Raw genomic sequence first — 13,551 nt, forward strand, 5'->3', positions numbered from 1 at the left:
TAATTTTTCTCACGTTGTTTTCTAATCATTCAAGAATATTCAAGGCTGAAATATATTAACATTAGTTTTGTATCAATATTAGGTTACCAGTTAACATCTATTGAACATTAAGACTAATGCCAAGCCCCCTTTCTTAATGAAGAGCCTTGATTTCATTAGGTTCAAATAGCAAATTAGTAGAAGACTACACATAAGTATAGTGTATTTTATTTCAAAAACGCCTGGTTCTTAGCCTAGATCTATCCCATATGTCCTTCCTATAGGCTAACAAGGAAAACTCAATCTATAAAAGACTCCCATGTTCACTCAATCGCCTCTGAACCCTCTTTGAACTGACAGCTAGAGAAGAACTGCTATTGGTTTAATTCATTTGCTCCATTTTTTTAACCTAGGCACCCTTCAAAACTCTCAGCAGTCTTGAATCTTCAGGAATTGTTTAGAAATAAAGCAACCATGGTCTTTGCAGATATTGGTAGATATCGATAACACTAAAATATAAATATCTACTTAAATCAGCTCATTTTTTTATATTGCTATTTATCAGCACTTGGATTTCAGTTGTGGTTGGCCAGACAGCCCTGTAATCAGATCATGGAATAAGGCCAAGTATCGGTTATTAAAGCAAAAAGAATCTTGAGTCCAAAGGTAAATAACAAAACTAAGAAGAACCATGCAATAGAGGCAAAGCAAATCCAAACGCCAGGACACATATTCAAGCCATAGTAGGACAGGTAAGCAATAGAAAGTAGTGTAGCAGGTGATGGTCCAAGCAACTGGTGCCCCATCATACAGTGCAGAACTTGTCCGACTCAGTCAACTCTGACTCAGAAAGCTTCAGAGAGAAACGAATATTCAGGTCAAAAAAACAGTCTCTGCAGGGATGGTGGTGCCAATGAAAGACATATTGAAAACAAAGATAAGAAACATTCAGGTCATTACTTCTTAACTATTTTACTCTCCAGGTCATTTCCATCTGCTGTAACTGTGTGGTAGAAATACTTTAAAATGACATGATACTGTGCATCTCTTCCCACATCCATGTTTAGTAACGTCACATTGGTAGCTTGAAATTGGCCATGACAGGAGCATGTACATTGTGGAAATTAAAACAAACAAACAAACAAAACAAAAAACATCGAAGCAAGGTTTTTGGAGAGAAAAGAGGAAGGAGGCGACTGTTAAACATGTACTAGTACAGTACTGGTTGGTGTCTCCCAGTACAGAATTTATAGCATTGAAAAGTATAATATTCATGGATGTGAAAAGGAAAAAGGACTTTGTGACTGCAGATTCCTAAATCCAGCAAATACTGTTGTCCTCACAATCTGTTCAATCTGCTGGCTCAGGTTTAGCCCATGTGCTCTATTTTCTGGCCACATCCAATGTCCCTCCAATAATACACCATGTTTCTCATACCTCCATTTATTCAACCGACATTTTCCAAGCTCCTGCTGAATATTGGCACTGTGCTCTGGATTGAGGAATTAGAGGTGTAAGGAATCCTTCCCACCCTTAAGGAGCCCACAGTTTAGGAAAGAAAAGGAAGCAGCAAATGAACAAATGCTTATAATAGGGCAAGGCAAGGTGAAGAGAGGTGTACGCATGTGCTTTGTGGGAATGCAGGAGATGCACCATAAGGGAAGACTTCCTGCAAGAGACAACAGTAGAGTTGTGTCTTGATGAGGCAATATGCTTTCATGGTAAGCACATGAGTTCTTAAATCTCATTTCTTCTTGGATTCAAAACCCAACTCCATCAGTTTATTAGCTAAATAATCTTGAACAAGTACTTAACCTCTTTAAACCTCAGTTTTCTCATCAACAAAATGAGACCCTCTTCTCCACAGAATCATCGTGAAAATTAAGTGAAATAATGAATGTAAGGCATTCAGCAAAACATAAATTGCTTTTACAACGTTTGTTTTATATTGTGTTAGCCAAGTGAAGAAGGGAGTAAGAGTGTTTCTGGTAGAAAAAAAATCGTGCAAACAAAAACATAGAGGCATAAAAGATTATGACATGTTTTCCCAAGTACATCTTTTAAAACATGACTATAATCCAAAGCAATAGGAAAGTGAAATTTACCGTATTTCAAAAAATGGCTGCTTCTGTAATTTTCTGTAACTACCACACCCAGTTTCAAAGCAAGAGTCATCTACACTCCTTCCTTCCATTCACCCCCATATTCGCTCAGTCACCACGGCACACAGACGAGTGCTTCTCAACCCACTGCAATGAGGTCCATTTGTACTCCAAAGCTTTTATAGAATACAATTAAAATGAGTTACTAAGAAAATTACATAAAAAGCAAAGATTTACATATAACAACTCTAATTTTTTTATTATTAGATTTAGCAGTTATAAAATTACTCTTTGAAATTACTACAAATGTTTCTAAATTCTTACTCTCAATTTCTGTATTTATCTCATAACAGACTGGTAACAAACAGTTCACAAACTGTGACCAGTTCAGGAACCATACTTTGAAAAGCACTGCTATAGAATAAACTACCTCCTTAACATTTCTAAAACATCCCAATTTCTTCCCTTAGTTCAGTGTTAGGCCTTTATATCTCCTCCAAATAACGACTTTCAAAATGGCTTCACTGCCTCCAGGATCTTATATCCCTCCAACCCACCCTCCACTTTTTAGTCAACCAAATCTTTTTAAATTCCAAATCTAATTATGTTACTCTCCTATCTAAAACCTGTCAATTATTTTCCATTGCCTTCAGGATAGAGCCTGGAACTCCACCACCTGACATCTGTCTCCTTTTCCAGTCTTTTTTTACAACCACACTCTCCTCTACTGTCCTACCACACACACACACACACACACACACACACACACACACACTCACACACACACACACACACTCACACAGTCTTGCACTCTGTTCTATAGGCAAACCAAATACCACTAGCTGTCCCACACCTCCATACCTTTGCTCGTATTAATGCCTCTATTTGAAAAACCTTTCTTCATCTTCACCAAAAACAAACAAACAAACAAACAACAACAAAAACTACTTATCTTTCAATATCCAGTTCAAAGGTCAGATCCTCTACGAAACTTCTGCCTTCTCCCTGTCCAATTGCTGCCTCAGAGATCTGACACATTCCTTTGTGTATTCACTGTACCCTGTGCATGATGTGATGACTATAACATTTATCAAACTTATTTGTGTCTATTTTCCTCACAAGATCGTAAGTTGCTCTTGCACAGATACCATGTCTAGACCTTTGTGTTTTATTTCCCTAGCGCTTAGCCTACACAGTTTCCAGCATATTATTGGCACTTGTGGAAGGAAGGAAGGAAGGAAGGAAGGAAGGAAGGAAGGAAGGAAGGAAGGAAGGAAGGAAGGAAGGAAGGAAGGAAAGGAAGGGGAAAATGAGGGGGGAAATAAAGTTGAAAAGGTAAAACGACCAAATCAAAAAGTACCTTATATATCCTGTAGTAGAATTTGAATTTTATCCTAAAAGCCATTGAAGACCTTGATGTATTTTAAATGGAGGTGTGGCAAAATCCCTAATTGGATTTTTGAAAGATGGATCTGGCAACAATATGATGGATGGATTATGGGGTAGGAGGAAACAAATGAGCCTAGAGAGACAAGTTCAGTATCTATTGCAGCAATCCAGGCAAGAAGATAGATAGGAGATGAAGAGAAGAAGATTGGTTCAAGGGATATTTAGGGGGTTGAACTATGAGAACTTCACTAGTATTGATCAATGGGAATGGGGGGATAATTTCCAGATTCCTGTTTTGGATCACTGGTGCCAATCATGGATCAGAGGAATATGGATAAGACGCGGGTATGGGAGGGGAAATAACATGTGAGCTCCTTCCTCTCTACTTAGTAGCAACTTTAAAGCGTCACACTTTTCTCAAGTTTCACCTCAGATGCCCAGCAGAGAACCTCACTTGTTTCTCCTTTAGGGAAAATAGCAGACATAAGGCAAGAATCTCTCCACTTCCTTATTCCTGACTAATTTGTCTGCATCTTCCCCATTCAGGCCTCAGTAGAAGAGGTACCCCCTCAGGTCTCACCCAACTCTGTGCCCCAGGACCTCACCCCCAATGAGAGCCTCTTCTTATATCTTTAACCTCTTCTTCTCTCTTTCCCATAGCATACAGCTTCAAATGTCTCTCCTATTAAAGGGCCTATCACATCTCCTTCCATCTGTTGCTTATTCCTGGCTTTTCTTTAACAACCAACTTTCTTTAAGATAAATACCTACTGCCCAGCCGGTGTGGCTCAGTGGTTGAGTGTCAACCCATGAACCAGGAGGACAGGGTTTGATTCCAGTCAGGGCACATGCCAGGGTTTCCGGCTCAATCCCCAGTGTGGGGTATGCAGGAGGCAACCGATCAATGATTCTCTCTCATCACTGATGTTTCTATCTCTCTCTCTCCCTCTCCCTTCCTCTCTCTGAAATCAATAAAAACATATTTTTAAAGATAAGTACTACTGTTAACTTCGTTATATTTTCAGCACATTATCATTGTAAAAATCTCAAAAAATAGAAGAGAATATAGGAGAAATAAAGGAGAAATTACTTATACTTGCACATCCAGAAACACTTCTTGCTAATACATTGGTATATTTCTTTTTAGAAGTTTTCTATGCAGATGTACAAGTATATATAAATATCTATTTTATAAATACTTTTCACTTCAAATTATACTTGATTTTTTAAATTGTTTTCTATTAACATCATTTTAAAGAATGTGTGAATAATCAATTGTCTGGCTATAATAAAAATTTATTTAATTTTCTCTTACTATTGAATTTTTTAATTTTTCTAGTATTTGTTAAAATAAATATCATTGCAAATTATAAACATCTTTACTTACATTTCAGATTGTTTCCTCGGGATAAATTTCTAAAAATGGGACTCTGTGTCCAAGTGTATAAACATCTTTGACATTTTTGATACATATTCCTAAACTGCTTTCCAGAAATGTTGAACAAAATATATTTCTATTCACTCACCACTGTCAGGTTTATTTTCATTTAGAAAACAAAAGAAAGAAATTTTTTTCATCTAATGATCAAAAACAGTATCTGATTGTTTTATTCTGCATTTATTTGATTAAAAGTGTAGTTGGCCACTGGACTGTACACTTAAAAGTGGTTAACATGGCAATTTTTCTGTGTATTTTAGCATAATAAAATTTTTTGAAAAAGAGTGAAATTGAACATTTTTCATATTAATCATATCTATTTTCCCTTTGGTGAATTATTTACTCATCTCCTTTGCCCATTCAAATATTGGGCTCATAATATTTTCTTATTGATTTTTATGAGTTCTTTACTAGTATATACTAAAAGCATTAAATCTCTTGCTGTCAAATTTAGTGAAAATATTTTCCCTTATTTATTTTGTCATTTAAGTTTGTTTATGGACTTAGACATTTATGGAGGAGAAGGGATAGTGGAGGAACATTTTACATTTTTATACTATACTAGAGGCCCGATGCACGAATTTCGTGCAAGAGTAGGTCTTCCTTCCCCCAGCTGCCAGCACGAGCTTCCCTCTGGCACCTGGGACCTGGGCTTCCCTCACAGCCCTGGCTTCGTCCGGAAGAACGTCCGGTCTAATTAGCATATTACGCTTTTATTATTATAAATATTCAAATCTTTTGATAATTTTTTTTGGGGGGGAGGGTTCTTCCATCACTATTATGCTCAAAAATTTCTTTTCCAGCCAGCCATCAGGTTCATCTCCCTGATTCTACTATAGGTATTGCTCACTAGTTATAGCAGTAACACAAAGATAAAAACACTTATTCCTTATTTTAAGGAACTCTACTAGCCAATGAGAGAGACACACAAATAAACACAAATGCATAAGAGACTGACCGCTAAAGGAGAACTGCTCATTCTACTTAATAGAGGTCCATGACTAGGTCAGGGGGCCAAATGAACCTGGTTTTATCATTATTTATTAACTAGAGGCCCGGTGCATGAAATTCGTGAGCGTTTAGGGTCCCTGGGTCTGGCCAGCGATCAGGACCAATCAGCCCCTTCCAGCTGCTACTGGACGGGGCCTTCCTTCATTCCGCACTATCCCCTGGTGGTCAGCGCCCATCATAGCGAGCGATCAAACTCCCAGTCTCCCAGTTGAACTCCCAAGGGGACACTTTGCATATTAGCCTTTTATAAATATAGATTTTTGGACCACTTAACACATTCACAAAATTGTGCTGTTTTTATAAATATATGAAATGGGAAAATGATAGGCCTTTCCAGCTAATCAGCCCCTTCTTCCTGGCTCAGGAGGTTTTAAAAACAATGACTCTTGTCATGTTCCCCAGGCAACTATCCGTTGAGTCTTCCCACCAGTCTGAGTTTGTCAGCCTTTCTCAATTTTATCTAGGCAGTTAAATCTTAATGTTAGCATTATTAGCATGTTTACTGGTTTGCTATTTTTCAGAAAACACTTTAAAAAGAAACACGTAAATTACAACAAAGGTAACAAGAAATGCAAAGCCTCAAGTACAATGGCAATGATTGTTAATAAATGACCATCAACAAACGTTTCAAGAAATTAATCAGCACAGATGGGCGTGGCAATCATGGGTGAAAAAGTCTTAATAAAAATGATTTGCTTCGAGTGTTTTGGAAAATGCTGAGTCTTATACACTGCTAACCAGAGCATAAAATTGGTACAACCTTTCCACAGGATACTTTTTCAATATGAGTTGAGGCTTTAAGAGGTTTATACCTTCTTTTAAATCATCACCGGAGGATATGTTTCCATTGATGAGAGAGAGAGAGAGGGAGAAAGAGAGAGAAACAATTATGCAAGAGAGAAACATTGATTGGTTTCCTCCCCCACACCCCAACCAGGGATCAAACCCCCATCCTAGGTATGTGCCTGACCAGGAATTGAGCCCACAACCTTTTGGTGTATAGGACAATGCTCCAACCAACAGAGGCACCAGGCCAGAGCACATACCTTTGGGTGTAATAATTGCATTGCTTGAAATCTATTTTTTTTAATCACCAGAGATTTATGTAAGCAAATGATTATTTCAGTGATATGTACTATGGCAAATATTCTAAACAGTCTAAAAAATATAGGAAAATAATCAATTTATTGGTAGAACCATACTACACAATACTACATAACCATTCAAACTTTGCTTTCAAAAAATTATTTTATGGCTCTAGTCAATTTGGCTCAGTGGATAGAGCGTTGGCCTGCAGACCAAAGGGCCCCAGGTTCGATTTCTGTCAGGGCACTACCTTGGTTGCAGGCTCCTCCCCCCAGCTCAGGTCCTGGGCGGGGCTCATGCAGGAGGCAACCAATTGATGTGTTTTTTTCACATCAATGTTTCTCTCTGTCTTTCCCTCTCTCTTCCACTCTCCCTAAAAATCAATGAAAAATATCCTCGGGTGAGGATTAAAAAAATAACTAATAATAAATAAATTATTATGTGTAATGACCTAAGAATATGCTTCCTGTACAGTATAAAATAAAATAAAAAGATTACAAAAGATATGTATGGTTTATTCCAATTTAGGTATATGTTACATAAAAGAGATTGGAAGAAAATACACCAAAATGGTTTCCTCTGGCTAATGTAATTATGGATGCTCTTTACATTCTGGATTTCCAAATTTCTACAATTAATCCATGTTCTATGAGGGGGGGGAGGAGTTATTTTGGTGTGAAAGTATGCTCTGTGCAATTTTAAAAAAACAAAACAATTTTTGTGATTGACTCTGAGTCGGCTTTTTTCCACCCAGACCCATTTCCAGAAAACTGGGTGATATTTAGAGGTATGGAGCTTTCTAAATGCTTCTATGGAAAGGGTATAAAAAACATGCTTCACCCTTTACTTAAAAGATGAATCAAAATGTGTTCCATATTCATAGTCCCACTCAGGCTTACAGCATTCTCCAAAAAGAACCATCATTTCTTAGGGGAAATAATTAAGAAAGAAAAACACATTGAATGCCTACCATATGCTGGGTAATTTCACATACATTATCTTATTTTATCCTCACAAAACCCTGTAACATTGAGTTTGAATGTATTTAAGCAACTTATCCAACTTCATAGAAGTATTAAGTATTAGAGCTGAGATTTAAAATCCAGTCTAACACCAAGCCAAGAGCTCTCACAACTGCCTCCTGTCTGTACATCTGCACATCTGAGATATACATATGGTCCAAAAAGTATCTGTCATTTCTGTTAGGCTTGATCAAGCCATTGAACTGATACCCCTCCCCTGGGAACTGGTTTTCCAGGTCCTTTCACTATGAACATTCCCTTTGCTGAGACCACATTTCACTTGCGGTGACCACACTCCACTATACCCCCTCCGGGTACGCATAAAGAAGTCTCCACCCAGAGAAAAAGCCCGCCAAAAGTCCTTTAAAAGCCGCTGACTCCTGTCACTGGGTGCTGGAGCCATCAGGCTCAGCCACCTGCTATGGGGATGATCGAATAAATTTGTAATCCTTCACCATTCTGGCCTCGTGCGTTCCTCCTTCAGTGACCTAACAATTTCAACTACTTGTCAGCTTAGAAAGATGAGACATTCATACTTTGTTACGTCTATGAAAATAATGTGTGTGTGTGTGTGTGTGTGTGTGTGTGTGTGTATGGAGTGGGCAAAAGTAGTTTTATTGTGTCAATGTGACATTCTTTTGAGTTAATAAAGCTATTGTAATAAGCATAACCTGCATGTCTTTTTCCACATGAACAACTGTAAACCTTCTTTAGCCCACCCTTCTATATGGTACTTTTCTAGGCTTTCTATTCTATCCCATTCTATTCCATAAATACAGGTTTATGTGTTTGTATATCCTGACACAAATATGACATTATTTTAGTTAACTTATGTTTATGATAAACATTGATGTCTGGTAGCACAAGTCCCCAGGATTCTTCTTCAAAATTGGCTAAGCTTTTTTTCTTTCTAATGGATTTTAGTATCAGCCTGAGAAGTTCCATGAAAAGCACTGAATTTGTAGATTAAATTGGGGAAAATGACATCATTATAATATGCAATCTTCCTTATAAAAATCTTTTACTTTTCTATTTATTCAGATCTTCGTTAATGTCATTCAGTAGTGTTCTATTTTCTCCATAAATTATTACAGGTATTTTATTACTTATTTTAAAATGCCTTATAGCTTTGTTGCTATTATGAATTATATATTTTCCACTAATTTTCCAAACCATAATTACCAATTAAGAATGCTATTGTGGCAAATAAAAAAAACAATGAGGTACCATCTCACACCTGTCAGAATGGCTATCATCAACAAAGACAAGTGCTGGAGAGGATGTGGAGAAAAAGGAACACTCGTGCACTGCTGGTGGGAATGCAGACTGGTGCAGCCACTATGGAAGACAGTATGGAGTTCCCTCAAAAAGTTAAAAATGGAACTCCCATTTGACCCAGTGATCCCAATTCTAGGAATATATCCCAAGAAAACAGAAACACCAATCAGAAAGGATATATGCACCCATATGTTCATAGCAGCACAATTCACCATAGCGAAGATCTGGAAACACCTAAGTGCCCATCAGCAGATGAATGGATTGGAAAACTGTGGTACATCTACACAATGGAATACTATGCTGCTGTAAAAAAGAAGGAATTCTTACCATTTGCAACAGCATGGATGGAACTGGAGAGCATTATGCTAAATGAAATAAGCCAGTCAATGAAAGAAAAATACCACATGATCTCACTCATTTATGGATAATAAAGACCATTATAAACTGATGAACAAAAATAGATACAGAGGCAGAGCAGCATTGAACAGACTGTCAAACTACAGTGGGAAGCCGAGGGAGGGTAGGGGGGAGTTGGGTAAGAGATCAACCGAAGGACTTGTATGCATGCATATAAGCATAACCAATGGACATAAGACACTGGGGGTAAGGGAGGGGATGTGCCCGCAACCCAGGTACATGCCCTTGACCGGAATCGAACCTGGGACCCTTCAGTCCACAGGCCGACGCTCTATCCACTGAGCCAAACCGGTTTCGGCTGCTGAATTCTTATTGGTTATAATAGATGGTCATCAGAGTCTCTATAGATAATCATATCCTTTACAAATAAGAAAAAGAGACCATGGGCCTCCTGACCATCCTGAAGAAGATGAAGCAGAAAGAGCGGGAGCTGCGGCTGCTCATGCTCGGCCTGGACAACGCCGGCAAAACAACTATCCTCAAGAAGTTCAATGGAGAAGACATCGACACCATCTCCCGGACCCTGGGCTTCAACATCAAGACCCTGGAGCACCGAGGATTCAAGCTGAACATCTGGGATGTTGGCGGCCAGAAGTCCCTGCAGTCCTACTGGCGGAACTACTTTGAGAGCACGGACGGCCTCATCTGGGTGGTGGACAGCGCCGACTGCCAGCGCATGCAGGACTGCCAGCGCATGCAGGACTGCCAGCGGGGTGGAGGAGCGCCTGGCTGGAGCCACCCTCCTCATCTTTGCTAACAAGCAGGACCTGCCTGGAGCACTATCTTCTAAAGCCATTCGCGAGGCCCTGGACCTGGACTCCATCCGAAGCCACCACTGGTGCATCCAGGGCTGCAGCGCGGTCACAGGGGATAACCTGCTGCCCGGCATCGACTGGCTCCTAGATGACATTTCCAGCCGCATCTTCACAGCCGACTGAGCCGCTCCAGATGCCCCCACCTCGCAGTCCGGGCCCCCTGTACCCCCGACCCTCACCAAGCACCACCCATGGGAGGATGGGAATCAGCCAGCCCAACTAACACTCCACGCCCCCTCCGTAACCTGCTGCTGCTGCTGCCCACTGCTGCTCCATGGCCAGCCCAGATCCCATGGCGGGTGGGCTGCTGCCCTGGCTGTCACCCTGGCTCATGACCCGGCCCACCTGCAGCTGCCAGACCAAGAGGCAAGGGCTGAGGCTGAGAGGGGGCTGCCTCTGCTGCTATCGAGACTATGGGCCTCGTCCTTGCTCAGCTGTGAGAATAAACTGTTCCTTGTCCTGAAAAAAAAAAAAAAAGATTTTCTCTTCCTCTTCAATCTCTTATTTCTTTTCCTTGTCTTATTGCATTTGCTAGGACTGCCAATACCATGCTGAAGAGAAGTGCTGCCAAAGGCCTCTTAGTCTTGCTCTTTCTTTAACAAGAATGCCTCCAAATTTTCATCACTAAACTATGGTAAAGTAAACCATTATTAAGCTTTTAAAGTTTCCTTTCTATTGATAATTTTCTAAGAGTCTGTATTTACATGTGGGTGAGCGTGAGAATGGGCTTTGCATTTTATCAAATGTACTTTCACTACCGAGATGATCACATGGTGATCAAGAAGACAGGGATAACAAGGAGACTTATTCTTGTAAATCCTTTTGTACCTGTTGAATGTGTACTAGGATTTCCATTTCCAATAATAGCATGGGCTAAATAACTGGAGCAACTCTCCAGCTGAAACAACTGAAAATATTAAAGTTTTGTAAAATATTTAAAGCATCACAGGAATGTTAGGAAGAAATTATTCAGCCAAAATCTTAGTGAAGATGGGAACCAGAAATGAATGGGACACTGAAAGCATTTGGCAAACCCGGCCACTCTCAACCTTGGCTGCCATGGCCTCAGGATATGTGAACACAAAAGCCCACAGCCTGCTTGGGGGATCTAATAGGCTATTCAGATCCCAAAGGACTGGTATAAGGATGAACCCTTGGTGGAAGGATAAATCACAGCTCCTGCCCCAACGAGGCAATAATAAAGGAGAGGAAGTCCCCTGATGAGCTGGAATGACAAGCTAATCCTCATGGGGATTCAGAGCACAGATTCACACAACCTGGATGATGCAAAAAAAAAAAAAAAAAAAAAGGCAAGAACTGGTAGTGTTCCCAGACATGCAGTCAAAGCAAAAATAAATCCCCACTGGAAGAACTCACCATCATCCAAGGCCTCAAAGGATGCTCACAAACAATTTCCTAAAGAAAATGAGCGGCTCACAGTCCTGCCAGAGACCAAGCACTAGAGCAAAATCCAGCAGAAATAATAGAAAGCAGAAGCAGAACTGCAAAGCATTTGATGTTAGAATTGTCAGACACATTACAAAATTAAAGTCAAGCTTGGAAATAAATCCAGATAATAAGAAATTATACAGGATGATCAAGCAGATTTTTTTAAAGAATTAAATGGAACCTAAAAAACTGACAATTATAATAATTGTAAGTAAAAACTAAATGAATGGTTTTTAACAACATATTAGGCATAGCTGAAGAAAGAATTATAAATGGAGGATAGACCAGAAGAACTTGTCTTGAAAGAAGCACAAAGAGCCAAAGAGATGTAAAACATAAAAGAAAGGTTAAAACACATGGACGGTAAATTGAGAAAGTAACATGCCTCTAATCAGAGTTCCAAACGAAAAAAAAACGAGAATTAGACAATATTTGAAGAGATAATAAATGAGAGTTTTCCCAAGTGAATGAACCAAATTACAAATTAAAGAAATCCAATGAATTTTAAGAGGGATGAATTTTGAACTCTGTGAAAGTATTACATATTTGAAATTGTTTAATTTAAATTGTTTTTGAAAAATAAGCCAGTTTGGGAAGAATGGGGCAGGAGATAGTCTTTTAAAAAAGATTGCATATTGTGTGAGCAGCTCTGATTAAATTTATCTTTGTGAGTTAACTTGTACATCAGAAAGTAAGCTGTAAATATAGAGGAAAAACAGATATCAATTTATTCATTTAATATTTCATTATATGAAAACTTCTTATCCAGATTTTCCCTATATCTATTGAAGCACAAATTATGTAATAGTCTCATTTTTAAAAGAAAAGAGCATTGGTGCCCAACTGATGTAGCTCAGTTGGTTGGGTGGCATCTTGTGCACTGAAAAGTTGCCAGTTTGATTCCTGGTCAGGGCACATGCCTGGGTTGCAGGCTCGATCTCTGGTAGGGGGTTTATAGGAGGCAACAATCGATGTTTCCCTCTCACATTGTTTCTCTTTCTCTCTCTCTCTCTCTCCTTTCCTCTCTCTCTAAAAGAAATCAATTTTTTAAAAAATTTTCAAGTATTGGCTAAGGAAACTAGTCCAGTCAGAACTTTTTTAACCAGAATTTTGCTTCAATCACAGAAACCTTAATTGAATCAGGAACCTGAACTAAAGTGAACTCTGAATCAAAACCCAAAATGAAATATACTAATCTGCAGAAACACAAAGGGAACAAACACATATATGGTAATAACTTTACAGAACCAAAAATATCTTAGAAAATCATTTGCTTATTTCTGGGTATCTTTTCTTTCTGATAAATTACATTTTTTTTTTCATTACTTGTAGAAAACAATTATCCAACAAGATAGTGTGTCCTTAAGAAGAACAAGTTGGATATTAAATAAAATGTCCATTCCACTCTCCTCTCCAGAAACCCCTATCCAACCCAGTCTGAACACAGGGTTCTGAGAACCAGGCCTTAAAGGGAGCTCTGGAGAAGCTAGGAAAACACAGTGACAAAACCGAGAAGGAAGATGCAAGTCCCTGGCTCTTTTCTAAGGTGGAGAAAAACCTAAAAA

The 13,551-nt window shown here is 39.0% G+C and overlaps 1 pseudogene; it reads left to right on the plus strand.

Annotated features, from left to right (window-relative positions):
- Positions 1-10,104: 10,104 nt before the first annotated feature.
- LOC102254616 lies at positions 10,105-11,014 on the plus strand (annotated as a pseudogene).
- The last annotated feature ends 2,537 nt before the right edge of the window (positions 11,015-13,551 follow it).

Source organism: Myotis brandtii, unplaced genomic scaffold (genome assembly GCF_000412655.1).
Source record: "Myotis brandtii unplaced genomic scaffold, ASM41265v1 scaffold1037, whole genome shotgun sequence".
Classification (NCBI taxonomy): domain Eukaryota; kingdom Metazoa; phylum Chordata; class Mammalia; order Chiroptera; family Vespertilionidae; genus Myotis; species Myotis brandtii.